The sequence below is a fragment of the Cherax quadricarinatus genome, unplaced genomic scaffold (genome assembly GCF_038502225.1).
Source record: "Cherax quadricarinatus isolate ZL_2023a unplaced genomic scaffold, ASM3850222v1 Contig386, whole genome shotgun sequence".
Taxonomy (NCBI): domain Eukaryota; kingdom Metazoa; phylum Arthropoda; class Malacostraca; order Decapoda; family Parastacidae; genus Cherax; species Cherax quadricarinatus.
The window spans coordinates 108,640-128,553 of NW_027195412.1; the positions used below are offsets into that span (position 1 = coordinate 108,640).

At 39.7% G+C, this 19,914-nt stretch overlaps 1 protein-coding gene across 2 annotated transcripts in view; it reads right to left on the minus strand.

The window, feature by feature from the left end:
- Positions 1-19,914, minus strand: part of LOC128700939 (zinc finger protein 84-like) — a 50,708-nt gene that overhangs the window by 9,337 nt on the left and 21,457 nt on the right. The window contains exon 2 of one of the 2 annotated variants that reach the window (XM_053794427.2): positions 18,703-18,837. The exons of the other annotated variant lie outside the window; for it this stretch is intronic. The gene's annotated coding sequence lies outside the window, so the exon portion shown is untranslated. The remainder of the gene's footprint in view (positions 1-18,702; positions 18,838-19,914) is intronic. 2 annotated transcript variants of the gene reach the window in all.

Below are 19,914 nucleotides of genomic sequence, written 5' to 3' on the forward strand. Positions count from 1 at the left end.
GAATGCCGCCAACTCAGTGCACTGTTTACTTTGCTGTGGGAGCAGTTCTCTCATGCTTTGCTTACATTTTTGACAGTCATTTGGCCAAATTTTGTTTTTCTAGCGTGGGTCCTACGAAAGTGTGAAGGACAGTGCTGAGAAGAAAAAGAGGATGATTTCCATGGAATTAAAGCATGAAATGATAGATTAACTAACGAGGTGTCCAGGTTTTGGGTTGAAGGGGAAGCAGGGGGAGTTGGCTTTTAACTCAAAATTGGCTCATAACTCAGAGCAAAAAACTGACCCAGCGACAGCTCGTATCTCAAAAACCTTATTCGTTGGGACACTCGTAAGTCAAGGTTCCACTGTATTCTCGTTTTCCTGGTCTCATTTGATAGAATGGAAGAAAAATTATAGAAATGAAGATAATTTTGATTGGCTTCATGATGTAAAGTACCTTGAAATTGAGCTCAAAGTAGCAGAAATGTTTAACTTTTGCCGTTGTTCATGAGTAAACTAATGACGTCACTGTCCAATACATGTCAAGCTGGCAATTCTAAAATGCAGCGACAGATGGGTTGACATTATTTATACAATTATTATAATAATGCATTAGCCTGCATCACAATAAAATCTGTTTTTTGTGAGAATAAAAATTCAAAATGGAAAACAAGAGCAATATAAGAGGGGCCTGGAGACTAATAAACAGAGAAATTTTTTTTTAAGTGCCAGGAATGTCTGTCTTATTTATTCTGGGCCCTATTTTGAAACTGGCATCTTTTGAAATTTGTGTGAAATTGGCCAAATTGCCAATTTCTGACCACATTATTGGGTAGTTGAAATCGGTAAATGGGTGGTTTCTTGCACTCAATCAATAGAACTAATGGAGCTCAAGTAAAATAGCTATATTTTAGTCAACTGGAACATTGGAATTGGCCAAAAATAAGGCTCAAACTGGGCGAAGTCGCCGATGCATAAATATCGTCGAGACCATTTACTTCGAAGAGCATAATTCCGTAAGTTATCCATAAAATTTCATACTTTTGGTGTCATTACCATCGGGAAAGGATTCTCTATCATTCCATAAGAAAAAATAAATTTTCTTTTTTAAAAATATTTCAACTCTGAGAACAAGTTCAGGATCGGGGGTCTCAACCCTCGAAGGTTTAACAAGATAGAAATACTCAACAAAATTCTCAGGGGCAATCTGGACACAACAGGGTCGCAAGATTATGCAACTGTCTGTGTACAATCGCGACAAAATAGTTTCATCTCTTTCCACCTAAATCACCTTTATTTGCTATCTGCTCCCTAATATTAGTTTCATTCACTGAAGGGTTACTTAGATCAATAAACTTATGAACTAACAAGTCAGACTTGGCCCATTAAGTCAGTTTCAGTCAAAAAGTCATAGTGTCTGCACTTAAGTCAGACTTTCTAAAAGTGAAGTAGGAAAAGTTTGAGCACACAGATGCTTTAAAATACACACATGAACAAAAATGAATTGTGTGCTTCTTTATAGGTGGAGCAATTAATGAGGTGTCCAAATGTCAACAGAACTTTAAAAGTTTCCCAGAGGAACACTGGGTGCCCTTTCCTGTGATAAAGCGAGACCTTGAGTGGTTAATACACAGTTGTGTGAGAACTGTCTCTCAAGAACAACAACAATGTTTATCAACAACACTACAATGGTTTGATGATCAGTTGTTCACTAATTTCAAATAATGTTGCTCCCACAGATCATAAATGTGACAGCAATGAAAACAAGTTGACCAACAACTTAACTATGGTTTGATCCTTAACAGTTTGTTGTTCACTAACCACAACTAATATTAATCCCATAGAACACGGATGTTTTGAGACAAAACTGGAAAACTGTGTGAATTGACAGGTCCTGAATAGTGGAACATGGAGAAGAGTCCAATAGTTCATTGTCCTAGCCACCAGAATAACCTGATACACAAAAGACTAGGTCTTTATGCTTGCCTATGATTGTTGAGGATGTGACACAGTCAGTGGAAACATAAACATATATGCAGTTTAATGTGATCCTTTATTGACAACGTTTCGCCCACACAGTGGGCTTTTTCAAGTCACAAACAGATCTACCCAGGTAGATCTGTTTGTGACTTGAAAAAGCCCACTGTGTGGGTGAAACGTTGTCAGTAAAGGATCACATTAAACTGCATATGTGTTTATGTTTCCATTGTGTCAGTATTTTATACCATTTATTTTCATTGACACAGTCAGTGCTGAATGAAACAATGTCTATAATTGCTGAAGTGGCACAGTATTGAAAACAGCAATGTCATTATGATAGCTGAGGAGGTGACACAGCTGATTTGAATGGACTGATGCAATGGTCGGAGAAGTGGCAGATGCAGTTTAATATTGACAAATGCAAAGTTCTAAATGTTGGACAGTTAAATAACCATGCAACATATAAACTAAATAATGTTGATCTTAATACTACTGATTGCGAAAAGGATTTAGGAGTTCTGGTTAGCAGTAATCTAAAACCAAGACAACAGTGTATTAGTGTTTGCAATAAAGCTAACAGAACTCTTGGCTTCATATCTAGAAGTATAAATAATAGAAGTCCTCAGGTTCTTCAACTCTATATATCCTTGGTTAGGCCTCATTTAGACTATGCTGCTCAGTTCTGGTCACTGTATTACAGAATGGATATAAATGCTCTGGAAAACGTACAGAGGAGGATGACAAAGTTGATCCCATGTACTAGAAATCTTCCCTATGAGGATAGACTGAAGGGCCTGAATCTGTACTCTCTTGAAAGGTGTAGAATTAGGGGGGATATGATCAAGGTGTATAAATGGAAAACAGGAATAAATAAAGGGGATGTATGTAGCGTGCTGAAAATTTCCAGCCAAGACAGGACTCGCAGCAATGGTTTCAAGTTGGAAAAATTCAGATTCAGTAAGGATATAGGAAAGCACTGGTTTGGTAACAGAGTTGTGGATGAGTAGAACAAATTCCCGAGTACAGTTATAGAAGCTAAAACGTTGTGAGGTTTTAAAAATAGGTTAGATAAATAAAGTGGACCCCCATCTTACGATATTAATCCGTTCCTGAGAGCTCATCGTAAGCTGAAATTATCATAAGGCAAATTAATTTTCCCCATAAGAAATAATGGAAATCAAATTAATCCATGAAAGACACCCAAAAGTATGAAAAAAACAAAATTTTATCACATGAAATATTAATTTTAATACACACAAACTGAAGAAGGTATGCACAATTACTACTCTACTAAGAATAGAATACATGACACTTACCTTTATTGAAGATCTGGTGATGATTGATGGGATGGGAGGAGGGGAGTGTGTGGAATGTGTTATTGTTTAGAAGGGGAATCCCCTTCCATTAGGACTTGAGGTAACAAGTCCTTTTCCGGGGTTACTTCCCTTCTTCTTTTAACCCTTTGACTGTCGCAACCCCCAATCCTGAGGTGTCTCCTGGTGTCACAAAATTTAAAAAAAAATATATATATATATATTTTCGTATGAAATGATAGAGAATCTTTTCCCGATTGTAATGACACCAAAAAAATGAAATTTGATGGAAAACTGATGGAATTATGCTCTCGCGAAGTTAGCGACCTTGGCGCTGTTTACAAATCGGCGATTTTGCCCACTTTGAGCCCTATTTTCGGCTAATTCCATTGTTCCAGTCGCCCAAACTCATAGCTATTTCTTTAGAACTCCATTTTCTCTATTGATTGAGTACAAGAAACTGCCCATTTACCGATTTCAACTACCTAATAATGTACTGTAGTTGGAAATTTGCAATTTGGCCAATTTCACGAAAACTAAAAAAATATGACAATTTCAAAATAAGGACCAGAATGAACAATGCAGACATTCCTGGCTTTAAAATAACATTTTCTTTGCTCATCAGTCATGTCTCCAGGCCCCTCTGATATTACTCTTGCTTTCTATTTTGAATTTTTATTCAAACAAAAAATAGAAGACTTACTATTATGCAGACTACTGCAATACTGTAATAATTGTATAAATAACATCAACCCATTCATGACTGCATATTAGAATGGCTAGTTGGACATTTATTGGACAATGGCATCATTTGTTTACTTTTGAACATTGGCAAAAATCAAACATTTCCCCTACTTTGAGCTCCATTTCTATGTTTATTTATAGTAAAATCAATCAAAATCACCTCTATTTCTATAATATGTTTTCCATTTTATCAAATGAGACCAAGAAAACGAGAATACAACCATAAATACTATACGAAAATAGACCACAAAGTCGGCATTTTAATTAAAAACAACGGTCAGAGTTTTTTTTTTCTCATTATGCACTGCGTGCTCCAGGATTTTTTTTATATGGTGCACACTGACCACACAGACCCATTCTCTCACATGTGGGCCTACCAGCTTTCTACTGCTTGATTTGAAGCCGCTAGAATTTATGAGTATACATACGTCAAACACGGTACCTCGTAAGACGTATATATACGGCTGAGACAGTCAAAGGGTTAATGCCACTAGGACCAACTTGAGAGTCACTGGACCTCTGTTGCACAACAGATCTGTCCATAGAGCTCTGTACCTCCCATTCCTTTAAGATTTGCCTAAAATGGGCCACAACATTGTCATTGTAATAGTCACCAGCACGGCTTGCAATAGCTGTGTTAGGGTGATTTTCATCCATAAAGGTCTGTACTTCAACCCACTTTGCACACATTTCCTTAATCTTTGAAGTAGGCACAATGGATTCCACAACTGGCATAGGCTTCTCAGGGTTAGCCCCAAACCCTTCAAAATCTTTCTTAATTTCCATACTAATTCTCACCCTTTTTGCCACAGGGTTGGCACTAGAAGCTTTCTTGGGGCCCATGGTGACTTATTTTGCAGTTACAAGTACAAAAACACTGGAATAAGGTGAAATGTACTGAATGTATGCGTGGACGCGACTGCACTGGCTGGCTTGTAAACACTGGCACCCACGGGGCAGCTGAGGCCACACGTGGGACGCGTCCTGGACGAATCACATAAGGCAAGTTTTTTATCTTGAGGCGAGGCAAAATTTTTGCGTTCAAATACTTCGTATGGCGGATTTAATGTAAAGCGATGCATTCGTAAGGTGGGGGTCCACTGTACATGAGTGGGTGTGGGTGGGTGCGAGATGGACCTGACTAGCTGGTGCTACTAGGTCTGATGCCGTGCTCTTTCCTTGAGTGGAGGTGACCAGACTGGGTGGGTCATTGGGCTAAACCAGGGGGGGAAGGGGACATGGACCTGCTCCACATGGGTCAGTAGACCCGTTACAGTGTTCCTTCTTTCTTATATTCTTATGTTCTTAATGCAAGCAATGAATTGAATCTCCTAAGAGCTTTGACTGCATTGTAGTTTTGAGAGCTAGAGAGAAAAAGTTCACTTAGAATTAGAGAGAGAAGCAATGTGATACTGCAAAACCTGCAAATAACTCTTTGTCCTTGGAGGCAAAGAGGGGAATGTATGAGAGTATAGTTTTACCAACGCTCTTATATGGGTGTGAAGCATGGGTGATGAATGTTGCAGCGAGGAGAAGGCTGGAGGCAGTGGAGATGTCATGTCTGAAGGCAATGTGTGGTGTGAATATAATGCAGAGAATTCGTAGTTTGGAAGTTAGGAGGAGGTGCAGGATTACCAAAACTGTTGTCCAGAGGGCTGAGGAAGGGTAGTTGAGGCGGTTTGGACATGTAGAGAGAATGGAGTGAAACAGAATGACTTCAAGAGTGTATCAGTCTGTAGTGGAAGGAAGGCGGGGTAGGGGTCGGCCTAGGAAAGGTTGGAGGGAGGGGGTAAAGAAGATTTTGTGTGCGAGGGGCTTGGACTTCCAGCAGGCATGCGTGAGCGTGTTTGATAGGAGTGAATGGAGACAAATGTTTTTTAATACTTGACGTGCTGTTGGAGTGTGAGCAAAGTAACATTTATGAAGGGGTTCAGGGAAACCGGCAGGCCGGACTTGAGTCCTGGAGATGGGAAGTACAGTGCCTGCACTCTGAATGAGGGGTGTTAATGTTGCAGTTTAAAAACTGTAGTGTAAAGCACCCTTCTGGCAAGACAGTGATGGAGTGAATGATGGTGAAAATTTTTCTTTTTCAGGCCACCCTGCCTTGGTGGGAATCGGCCAGTGTGATAATAAAAAATAATAAAAAAAAAACTCTGCCATGAAAATAACAGCCAAATTATTTAAGTGTTTTTGTAACATTTTATCCAGTAAAGCAAATGCACATCACACACCAACAGAGGATTTAGAACAACCAGTGATACAGCAGTACTGTGTGAGTGTAACTGATAATGAACAAGGGAGAGGAAAAACATGACAATTACAAAGATATGAGAGTCTGATAAGTGAGGACGTATCTGGATAATGGTAAAGAGGTTTTTGTGGCACTTATGGATTTAGAAAAGGCACAGGACAGGGTAGACAGAAGAAGAGGGAATGTGGCAGATGTTGCAAATGTATGGAATAAGAGGTAGGTTATTGAAAGCAGTTAAAGTTTTTTATGCGAATAGTGAAGTTCAGGTTAGAGTATGTAAGAGAGAGGGAGATTATTTCCCAGTAAAAGTAGGCCTTAGACAAGGATGTGTGATGTCACCATGATTGTTAAATATATTTATAGATGGAGTTGTAAGAGAAGTGAATACTCGGTTGTTGACAAGAGGTGTGGGGTTAAAAGAAAAAGAATCTAACACAAAGTGGAGTTGACACAGTTGCTCATTGCTAATGACACTGTGCTTTTGGGAGATTCCGAGGAAAAGTTACAGAGGTTGGTGGATGAGTTTGGTAGGGTATGTAAAAGAAGAAAATTAAAAGTGAATGTAGGAAAGAGTAAGGAGAAAAGGATAACAAAAGATGGGTTATCATATTGGAAGGAGAGAGTTTGGAGGAGGTGAATGTATTCAAGTATATAAGAGTGGATGTGTCAACAGATGGGTCTATGAAAGATGAGGTCAGTCATAGAACTGATGATAAGAAAAAGGTGAGTGGTGCACTGAGGAGTCTCTAGAGACAAAAAACTCTGTCTATGGAAGCAAAGAGGGGAATGTATGAGAGTATAGTTACACCAATGCTCTTATATGGGTGTGAGGCATGAGTGATGAATGTTGCAACAAGGAGAAGGCTGGAGGCAGTGGAGATGTCATGTCTGAGGGCAATGTGTGGTATTGTGAGTTCATAACCTTTGTAAATTGTGAGTTCATTACCTTTGTAATTGTGAGTTCATTACCTCTGTAACTTGCTCAGCTATCAAAACTTTGAAGTCCAGTCCCTGGACTCATTATGTACCTCTGTAATCTTTTGACTACCGCCCACAGGATGGGTATAGGGTGCATAATAAACATATTAAACTAAACTGTGTGGTATGAATATAATGCAAAGAATTCGTAGTTTGGAAATTAGGAGGGGGTGCGGGATTACCAAAACTATTATCCAGAGGGCTGAGGAGTTGTTGAGGTGGTTCGGACATATACAGAGGATGGAACAAAATCGAATGACTTCGAGAATGTATAAATCTGTAGTGGAGAGAAGGCAGGGTAGAGGTAGCATAGGAAAAGTTGGAGGAAGAGGGTAAAGGTGGTTTTGAGTACCAGGGGCCTGGACTTCCAGCAAGCATGTGTGAGTTAAATAAGAGCGAATGGAGACAAATGGCTTTTAGGATTTGACGTGCTGTTGGAGTGTGAGCAGGGTAATATGAACGGATCAAGAGAAACCAGCAGGTTGGACTTGAGTCCTAGAGATGGGAAGTACAGTGCATGCACTCTAAAACAAGGATGTTAATGTTGCAGTTTTATAATTGTAGTGTAAGTGCGCCTCTGACAAGACAATGATGGAGTCAATGTCAATTTCATTCAGTTTGGAAAAAGAGCTACAAATGTTCCACTTAACATAATGATAAATGGATCACCTGTCACAAGACTCACAGAGGGAAAATTCTTAGGAATCCATGTTGACAGTAGCCTCAAATTTCAGACACATATACAACAAATCTCCAAGAAAATCTCTAAGATCATAGGCATACTATCAAAGATATGGTACTATGTTCCACTGTATCACTCACTCATTTACTCATATCTCACCTAAGGAATTTGTGCATGGGATTTAACAACAATAAACCATCTTAGACCATTAATAACCCAGCAAAAGGCTGCAGTCAGAATGATAACAAATTCCCACTCCAGACAGCATACTCCACCAATATTCAAAAGTCTAAATTTACTCACCATAGAGAACATCCATACCTATTATTGTGCCTACTACATACATAGAACACTACACTCAAATATAAACCCAACACTCAAACTTCACCTTACCAACCTTAACAGGACACACGGCCATAACACAAGGCACAGATCACTCTTTGATGTTCCCCATGTCCATTTCACACTATGTAAAAACTCGACGCACATAAAGGGCCCAAAAATTTAGAATTCATTGCCAGCGAATACCAAAGGAACCCTGTCTGAAAATCAATTCAAGACTCTTCTTAAAAGCCACCTACTCACAAAAACTAAATACTCTGTACTTAACCTCACCAACAAAGCTACCAAATCACTCTCCACTGTCTTAAATTATAATTACTCACCGTGTTACTCCCCTAGACTCAGAATCCCAAAAGTAGATGCTCAGATAACAATGAATTCTCATATTTTAACACAAATATTTTAATGCAAATGTTGAATAACATATGTTTGACATAAGTATAACCTAATGTATAACTAGTACAACCTGATCAAACTGTTTATCTCTAGTGTTAAGTAATCAGTAATCTGTTAAGTTTAGACTGCCCATAATGCCAAGGCAGGATAGTGGCTCTCCTTGCACTACAAATCATTGTAAGCCCTCACTGTAAACCACCTATGTACAGTGGAACCTCAAATATCAAACTTAATCCATTCCAGGAGCTAATTCTAAATTCAAAAAGTCTGAAAATTGAAGCAATATTTCCCATAAGAAATAATGGAAATACAATTAATCCATTCCAGAAACCCAAAATTATTCACAAAAAATACATTTTATAGAGATTAATTATAGTTTTACATAAACACACAACAAATACTAGTGTGTTCAATTATGTATTAATAAATATAAAATAACATTTTTACTTACCTTTATTGAAGATTGGTGATGGCATCTGGAAGATAGGGAGGAGGAGAGAGGGAGTTAGGGTTTGTGTTTGGAAGGAGAATCCCCCTCCATGAGGACTTCAGGTAAAGCCCTCTCTGGGGTTACTTCCCTTCTCTGTCTTTTAATGCCACTAGGACCAGCTTAAGAGTCACTTGACCCCTGTCTCACAAAATAACTGTCCACAGTCCTCTGTTTCTGGTGCCTCTTTAAGATTTTCCTAAAATGGGACATGGTTCTGTCACTGAACTTGTTGCAAAGATGGCTTGTTTCAGCTTGCTCAGGGTGGTACTTCTCCACAAACATTTGGACATCATTCCACTTGAAACAAATCTCCTTAATCTTTGAAGAAGGCACCTCATCCACTCCCTCTTCCTCCTCCTCTGAAATAAGGTCCTCAGCTGTGGTCTGATACTGCTCCAGATGAAGCTCTTGCAGCTATTCAGTGGTTAACTTTTCCCTGTGGTCCTCCACCAACTCTTCCACATCCTCACCACTCACCTCCAGCCCCAGGGTGTTCCCCAATGCTATAATAGAGTCCACAACAGGCAGAGGGTCAGCTGGGTCAGGGACAGGGTCAGGGTCAGCCTCAAACCCTTCAAAATCCCTCTTTTGGACACAATCTGGCCACAATTGTCTCCAAGCAGAGTTCAAAGTCCTGGAAGTCACTCCCTCCCAAGCCTTACCTATAAGGCTTATGGAGTTGTAGATGTTGAAGTGATTCCTCCAGAACTCTCTTAGGGTCAACTTAGTGTCTGTGGTCACTTCAAAGCACTTTTCAAACACTGCTTTTGTGTAGAGTTTTTTGAAGTTAGAAATGACCTGCTGGTCCATGGGCTGGAGGAGAGGAGTGGTGTTGGGAGGCAAGTACTTCACTTTTATAAAACTGAAGTTCTTAGACAAGAGGTCTAATAAGTTTGGAGGATGAGCAGGAGCATTGTCCATTAACAGGAGGCACTTGAGTGGCAATTTCTTTTCCAGGAGGTATTTTTCCACACTGGGGCCAAACACTTCATGGACCCACTCTATGAAAATTTGTCTTGTGACCCATGCCTTATGATTAGCTTTCCACAAGACACATAACTTGTTCTTAATGACATTGTTTTCCTTAAACACTCTGGGATTTTCTGAATGATACACAAGTAAAGGCTTCACTTTAAAATCACCACTAGCATTAGCACAGAACAAAAGAGTAAGCCTGTCTTTCATAAGCTTGTGTCCTGGAGTGCCTTTTCCTCCTGTGTGATGTAGGTCCTCTTTGACATTTTCTTCCAAAACGGGCCTGTTTCGTCACAATTGAACACTTATTGGGGTTTGAGTTTTTCAGTGTCTATGTACCCCCTTAACCCTTTCAGGGTTTCGGCCGTACTAGTACAGCTTACGCACCAGGGTTTTTGACGTACTAGTACGCCTAAATTCTAGCGCCCTCAAATCTAGTGAGAGAAAGCTGGTAGACCTACATATGAAAGAATGGGTCAATGTGGTCAGTGTGCGCAGAATAAAAAAAAAAATCCTACAGCACACAGTGCGTAATGAGAAAAAAAAAAACTTTGACCATGTTTTTGGGTTAAAACAGCGACTTTGCACTGCATTTTCGTATGGTATTTATTGTTGTATTCTAGTTTTCCTGGTCTCATTCTTTAGAATGGAAGACATATTACAGAAATTGAGACGATTTTGACTGATTTTACAATGAAAAGTACCTTGAAATTGAGCTCAAAGTAGCAGAAATGTTCGATTTTTACCAAAGTTCAAAAGTAAACAAATCATGCTTAGCGTCCAATACACATCAACTGTTGAGGCTAATATTCTTTCACAAGTGCGCCAATATTATTTATACCATTTTTTACACTAATGCAGTAGTCTGCATAACAGTAAATCTTCTATTTTTTGTGAGAATAAAAATTCAAAGTGGAAAGCAAAAGAATGTAAGAGGGGCGTTGGGACGTGACTAATTAACAGAGGAAATGTCATTTTAGTGCCAGGAATGTTTTTCTTGTTTATTCTGGACCCTATTTGGAAATTGGCATCTTTTGAAATTTGTGTAAAATTGGCAAAATTCCTAAATTCTGACCACTGTATAGGATAGTTGAAATCGGTAAATGGATGGTTTCTTGCACTCATTCGATAGAAAAAATGGAGTTCTAGCCAAATATCCATGATTTTTGTCGACTAGTACAGTGGAATTGGCCGAGAGTAGGGTTCAAAGTGGGCAAAATCGCCGATGTGTAAACATCGTCGAGACCGCTAACTTCGCGAGAGCATAATTCCATAAGTTTTCCATCAAATTTCATACTTTTGGTGTCATTATGATTGGGAAAAGATTCTCTATCTTTTCATAAAATAATATTTTTTTTTTTTTTTTTGAAATTTGGACGACCCTGAGAACAAGTCTCTGAGAGGGCCTGTCGACCCTGAAAGGGTTAAACTCCTGTACAAATTTCTCAGCCACCCGTTTGTCTAAACTGGCTGTCTCACGATGTCTTACAACATTGTGTATGCCAGTATGCTTCTTAAATCTGTCAAACCAGCCTCTGCTGGCCTTAAATTCACTATCAGCACTGGTTCCACGAGTTTTCTGTACCAGATCGGCATGCAACTTCCTTGCCTTTTCGCAAATAATCATCTCTGAAACACTATCACCTGCCATCTCTTTATCCTTGATCCACACCAGCAACAACTTCTCAACCTCTTCAAGTATTTGTGGTCTTTTTTTGGTTAGCATATTAACACCTTTTGCAACATCAGCTTCCTTGATTTGTTCTTTCTTTGCCAGGATAGAACTGATGGTTGACTTGTTTTTCCCATACATCCTGGCAAACTCAGCAAGTCTCACACCACTCATATTTCTGTATTATTTCCTTCTTCACATCTATGGTGTTTCTCACTTTCTTTACCAAAGGGGTACCACTACCAAGTTCCTTTTGGCCCATGGTAGCTTATTTCACAGTCCCACAAGCACTAAACACAATGAAATAATCATAAAATGTTTGAATGAGAGCACAGATAAGTGTCCACCCAAGCATCAACAAAGTCAGACTGGCTCACAGCACCTGCACAGGGATGTGGACAGAGCAGGCTGGCGGACAGGTCCGGTACCCGGCGGTCCGAAAATAGGGGTGTGTTTGATAACAGGGACAAAGTTAGTTCGAAAAAAGGGTTCTATTTTTGAAACGTTCAATAAGTGATACATTCAAAATTTGAGGTTCCACTGTATAAATACTTCCTAAAATATGTCAACCACATTGCAAACTTGCAAGGAAATAAAAAATCTATATCTATATGTACATATAAAATCTTTTATATAAAAAGCCTATCCTCGCCAGGCAAATCAGAAGAACTGTTAAAGACAACTAAATATTTTGAGAAATTATAGACTAGATAGCTAGAAGATCTGTATAGTTTGCAAAAAGGGTAAGGGATGAAAACAAGCCTGAATTCCTTGCAATCTCTGTGGTCTATGATCCCACGGTAAATGCAGGGACTTTAAACCAGTGACCACACTTGACATAAACTGCCCAAACAAGATACACCTGTATGAGAAAGTTACATCTATATTAAAAGACAAGAACGCCAATAAAACATCCTTCTTGAAAGACATGTCAGCATGGTATGACAGCTGGGAAAATAAGATGGGTGGTTTGGATGGGGCTGTGTTGGACAACAGTTCTGCTGAGGATGCTAGTGTTGTCCTGGATGACAGTGCTCCTGAGGGTGCTAGTGTTGTCCTGGAAGACAGTGCTCCTGAGGGTGCTAATGTTGTCCTGGAGGACAGTGAACCAAAAGGAGACACTGGCCCTGGTGATGAAACAAGTAAACACAATGCTATTCAGTTCACAGAGGTACAAAATAGCAATACTGCTGGAGATGGAACAAAAGGGGACGATGCCTCAAGGAATAGTGTCGACACATTAACAGCAAAACCTGATGGATGCACTGATGTCCATACAGGGGTGGTAGATATGGAGGGAACAAAAAAAAAATGCACCAGCAGTGAATGTAGCTACAATGAATCCTAGCAAACAGAATTATAATCTATGCAAATTCTATGCCTTGAGTATCTACAAGCACAGTATATCTGGTAAAATAGGTGGGATATGCAACTCTGACCAACCCAAAAAATGCCACACCCACATGACAACAGCAGAGTGTAACTTCCCCTCCTGTAACTTATTTTTTTTTTTTTTTATTATCACACTGGCCGATTCCCACCAAGGCAGGGTGGCCCGAAAAAGAAAAACTTTCACCATCATTCGCTCCATCACTGTCTTGCCAGAAGGGTGCTTTACACTACAGTTTTTAAACTGCAAACATTAACACCCCTCCTTCAGAGTGCAGGCACTGTACTTCCCATCTCCAGGACTCAAGTCCGGCCTGCCGGTTTCCCTGAATCCCTTCATAAATGTTACTTTGCTCACACTCCAACAGCACGTCAAGTATTAAAAACCATTTGTCTCCATTCACTCCTATCAAACACGCTCACGCATGCCTGCTGGAAGTCCAAGCAGAGTGTAACTTCCCCTCCTGTAACTTATGTCACCCAGAAATGTGTCACTCATCAATCCATGAAAGAAAATGCTACAACTCATACTGCCAGGCACATCATCTAAAGGGGACAAGAAGACACAGACCAGCCAGACTATGGGAAACAAAAGAGGGGAGCCACAACCTCTCCAGGGACAGAGGTCTTTTAGGGCCAGGAGGGAAAAAAGACAGGTAAGAAATGACAATAATCCTACACCAACTGAAAACACTTCTGGAGCAGAGGCATGGACATTGGCCTCCACTCCAGAACAACAGATATTAGAGCCAGCAAATAAAACCCCCCCTAAATTCCACCAATATAACGACATTTGTCTTTCCAAATATACAGGGTCTAAAGCCATCAAAAAACAACAAAATTCCTTACATCAAGGGACTGCTCATGGAGTCAAATGCAATGTCTGAAGTATTCACAGAGACCCACATAAAGGATCATTATGACAACAAAATATGGATCCCAGGTTATAACCTATTCAGATGCAATAGACTAAACAGGCAACAAGGGGGATTTGGCCTGTACATCACAGAGTCACTCATTTGCTCAGAACTACTAAACACCTCAAATGATGTAGCTGAAGTTTTGGCGGTAAAGATTGAAAACCAAAACCTTGTCATTGTGGTAGTATACAAGCCTCCAGATGCAACTTCCCAGCAATTCCAGTAGTTTTTGTAAATTGACCACTGTCTGGAAAATCTCCCAACTCCTGCTCCAAACATCTTACTACTAGGAGATATCGACTTGAGACACGTAAAATGGAGTATAGCAAACAATGTTTTAGTTGAGATCACCCCAGGAGGCAGCTCAAATGAAAATTCACGCACACACGAACTATTAAATCTCTGCACCAAATTCACCTTAACACTTTCAGGGTCGAGAGGCCCTCTCCTAAACTTGTTATAAGGGTCAAAAATTTTTTGAACCAAAAAACAAAACTATTTTTTATGAAAAGATAGAGAATCTTTTCCCAATCATAATGACACCAAAAGTATGAAATTTGATGGAAAACTTATGGAGTTATGGTCTCACGAAGTTAGCAGTCTTGACGATGTTTACGCATCGGCGATTTTGCCCACTTTGAGCCCTATTTTTGGCCAATTCCAGTGTACTAGTCGGCAAAAATCAAAACTACCTCACTAGAACTCCATTTTTTCTATCGAATGAGTACAAGAAGCCACCAATTTACCGATTTCAACTATCCAATAAAGTGGTCAGAAATTAGCAATTTTGCCAGTTTCACACAAATTTCAAAAGATGCCAATTTCCAAATAGGGTTCAGAATAAACACGACAGACATTCCTGGCATTTAAATAACATTTCCTCTGTTCATCAGTCACGTCCACAGGCCCCTCTTACATTTCTTTTGCTTTCCACTTCGAGTTTTTATTCTCACAAAAAATAAAAGATTTACTGTTATGCAGACTACTGCATTAGTGTAGAAATGGTATAAATAATATCAGCTTACTTGCGAAGGAATATTAGACTCACCAGTTGATGTGTACTGGACGCGTGGCATGATTTCTTTACTTTTGAACTTTGGCAAAAATCAAAGATTTCTGCTACTTTGAGCTCAATTTCAGGGTACTTTACATTGTGAAACCAATCAAAATCATCTCAATTTCTGTAATATGTCTTCCATTCTATAAAATGAGACCAGGAAAACTAGAATGCAACCATAAATAGCATACAAAAATACAGTGCAAAGTCACTGTTTTAAACCAAAAACACAGTCAAAGTGTTTTTTTCTCATTGCACACTGTGTGCTGCAGGATTTTTTTTAAACTGTGCACACTGACCACAAAGACCCATTCCTTCATATGTATGCCTACCAGCTTTCTCTTGCTAGATTTGAAGGCGCTAGAATTTACGCGTACTAGTACGTCAATAGCCCTGGTGCATAAGTCGTACTAGTACATCGGAAACCCTGAAAGAGTTAAACCAGCAAATATTAGAGCCGACAAACTAGATAATATGCTGGACCTCATCTTCACTAACAACGACGATCTGATATGTGAAATAACTGTATTAAAGACAATACACTCATACCACAACATAATAAGAGGCTCAGACATGTATGCACAGAGCTCCTGACCAGCAAAATGTGATCAGTCATGAAGGTCTCTTCACAAAATTCAATTTCAATAACAAAAACATACAATGAGATCAAGTCAACCATGTCCTAAATGAAACAAGCTGGAGACATCCTAAACAACACGGATCCGAACATTTGCCTAGAAAAAATGAACTCCGTGGTTCTTGAGATCTGCTCAAAACACATTCCAATAAAAAAAAGAAAGAGAAGATGTAAAGTAGAGAGAGAGAGATGCTCCCTATACAGACGAAGGCAAAGTGTCACAGAGCTGCTGAGAGGGGCCAATATATCTGAAATACAAAGGGAGGCACTTGCCAATTAAATTGCAAATATCGAACTTAAGCTGAAGGAATCTTACAGGAGACAAGAATCACAGGAAGAACTAAAACCAATAAATGAAATTGAAAAAAAAAAAAAACTTCTCTTATGCCAAATCTAAGGTAAAAACAACATCCAGTATTGGGCCGCTGCTTAGGTGGGATGGGATGTACACAGATGACAGCCAAGAAATGAGTGAGATATTAAAGTCCTAATATGGCTCAGTGTTCAGTGAGCCACTGCCCAGACTAATGGTTGACAATCCAAATGAATTCTTTATGAATGAAACCCAAAATCTGGTCATCTCAAAAATCTCAGACATTATCCTAACTCCACAAGATTTTGAAAAGGCAATAAATGACATGCTCATGCACTCTGCTGTCCCAGGCCCAGACTCACGGAACTCCCTGTTCATCAAGAATTGAAAGAAGCCCCTATTGTGTGCCTTCAGCATTTTATGGAGAGGGAGCATGAACACAGGGGTCATCCCACACTCACTAAAAACAACAGACATAGCCCCACTCCACAAAGATAGCAGTAAAGCAATAGCAAAGAACTACAGACCAATAGCACTAACATCCCATATCATAAAAACTTTTGAGAGGGTTCTAAGAAGCAAGACTGCCAACCACCTAGATACCCATCAATTACACAACCCAGGACAACACGGGTTCAGAGCAGGCTGCTCCTGCCTGTCTCAGCTACTGGACCACTATGACAAGGTCCTGAATGTTGTAGAGGATAAACAAAATACAGATGTAGTATACACAGACTTAGCAGAAGCTTTCGACAAGTGTGACAATGGTGTAATAGCACACAAAATACGTGATAAAGGAATAACAGGAAAAGTTGGTAAATGGATCTATAATTTCTTGACAAATAAAACACAAAGAGTAATAGTAAACAGAGTCCCAGGCAGCCACAGTGAAAAGCTCTGTTCCACAAGGCACACTATCTGCTCCCATTCTATTCCTCATCCTCATTTCTGACATAGACAGAGATGTAAGCCATAGCTCCATGTCTTCCTTTGTGGATGACACCCTGACTGTCATGGCAGTGACCTCCATCAAAGACACCGCAAGACTCCAAGCGAATATCAACCAAATCTTCAAATGGGCCACTCAATATAATATGAAGTTCAATGAGGAGAAATTTCAACTACTCAGATATAGAAAACTTGAGGAAATTAAAAATGTATCAGGGTATATGACAAATTCTAACCATACAATAGAGCAAAAAAGTAACGTGAAGGACCTGGGAGTAATAACGTCAGACTTTCTCACCTTTAAAGACCATAACAATGTATCTACCTCATCTGCTAGGAAAATGATAGGATGGAAAATGAGAATGCTCAAAACTAGGGGCGCCAAGCCCATGATGATTCTCTTCAAATCACTTGTGCTCTCTAGGCTGGAATACTGCTGTACACTAACAGCCCCCTTCAAGGCTAGTGACATTGCAGACCTGGCGAGGGTACAAAGAATTTTCATGGCACACGTAAGTACGATATGGCACCTAAATTACAGGGAATGGTTTAAGGTCCTTGATCTGTAATCCCTGGAATGCAGGCAAGAGAGATACATGATAATATACACTTGGAAGGTCCTGAAGGGAAAGGTACCAATACTGCACATGAAAATCACTCCCTATGAAAGCAAAAGACTCGGCAAGAGATGCGTCATTCCCCCGATGAAAAGCAGGGGTGCTACGAGTACACTGAGAGACAACACAACACTTTTCATTGTAAAACCAATCAAAATCGTCTCAATTTCTTTAATATGTCTTCCATTCTATAAAATGAGACCAGGAAAACTAGAATACAACAATAAATACCATACAAAAATACAGTGCAAAGTCGCAGTTTTAAACCAAAAACACTGTCAAAGTTTTTTTTTCTCATTACGCACTGTGTGCTGCAAGATTTTTTTTATACTGCGCACACTGACCACATAGACCCATTCTTTCATATGTAGGCCTACCAGCTTTCTCTCACTAGATCTGAGGGCGCTAGAATTTAGGCGTACTAGTACGTCAAAAACCCTGGTGCGTAAGCCGTACTAGTACGTCGGAAACCCTGAAAGGGTTAAGTTAGCAATAGAACTAGGCATTAAAAACAATAAAAAGTAAAATACACAAGCAGTACACCCATTACTTACCTTAAAATATTTGTAGTCTTAATGTAGGGTGAGAGGAGAGTCATATTTGTAGGAAGTCAGGAGTGGGAGGTATGGTAGCCAGCCAGGTCAGCCCACCTCACCCCACCCACACATAATATATTACAACATTTAAAGTGCCCCAGAGTGATAAAATACATATACAGTGGAACCTCAGCCTCACCATGCAAATTTTTCTGGATACAAACAGTTATTCAGTCGATGTTTTGCTTCTGGATACAAACGAAATTTCAGGATGCGAACATCCCCCTCAAGGGAGGCTCCTTGGTGAGGGGCTCTTGATCTAGGGAATTGGATCTGTGATCCAGTTCCCTAAATTAATAATAATAATAATATTACATATAATATAATAATACTTAATACTATAATAATAATAATAACAACATTATAAATGAACTTGTGAATGCCGCCACAAGACGGCAAAGTGAGTACCAAAACAATGCTCACCAGTGCACGTGTGCTTATGGAGCTTACATCTCGGTGGAAGGTATTCTTGTGTTTTCCTTACATTTCGTGAAGTTATTTTGCCAAATTTCTTTTTTCCAACCATGGGTCCTAAGAAAGCATGTGCAAAGGACAGTCCTGAGAAGAAAAAAAGAATGATTACCATTGAATTAAAGCAGGAAATTATAGATAAACACAAAAACTAGGTGCGAGGGTTAAGGACTTGGTGAGTTATTACCAGCATAGCCCTTCTACAATATGTACAATACTAAAACAGAAGGAGTTCATGAAGGCTATAGGACCAGCAAAGGGTGTTACAGTAATTTCTAATTAGCAGACCTCTGTCAATGAAAAGATGGCAAATCTGCTGTTGATGTGGTTGATGGAGAGGAAGCTTGCAGGAGATACCGTGAATGAGGGTATCATCTGTGATAAGGCACGAGGCATTTATGCTGATTTGATGCAGAAGACCCCAAGCACATCAACAGATAAGGCACTGAAAAAGTCGCTTAAAGACAATCAGAGCTGGTTCAAAAAGTTTCAAAGAGGGTCCGGCATTCACTCTGTTATCAGGCATAGTGAGGGAGCAAGCTCTGATGTGAAGGCAGCTGAGGATTTTATCAAAACTTTTGCAGAAGTGATAGCAGCTGAAGGATACATCCCTCAGCAAGTCTTCAACTGTGATGAGACAGGGCTCTTCTGGAAGAAGATGCCAAGGAGGACTTACATAACTGCAGAGAAGAAGATGCCAGGCCACAAACCCATGAAGGATAGGTTAACCTTCGCACTGTGCCAATGCGAGTAGCGATTTTAAGATCAAGCTGCTGCTGGTATATCATTCAGAAAACCTCAGAACCTTTAAGTTGCATAAAATTCTAAAAGAAAAACTTGAGGTTGTGTGAAGGGCAAACCCGAAGTCATAGGTCACTAGGCAGTTTGCTGTGGAGTGGATAAACCTGACCTTTGGTCCTGTCATTAACCCTTTCAGGGTCGACAGGCCCTCTCAGAGACTTTTTCTCAGGGTCCCCCAAATTTAAAAAAAAAAAAAAATTATTTTTTCTTATGAAACGACAGAGAATCTTTTCCCGATCATAATGACACCAAAAGTATGAAATTTGATGGAAAACTTATGGAATTATGCTCTCACGAAGTTAGCGGTCTCAACGATGTTTACGCATGGGCAATTTTGCCCACTTTGAGCCCTATTTTCGGCCA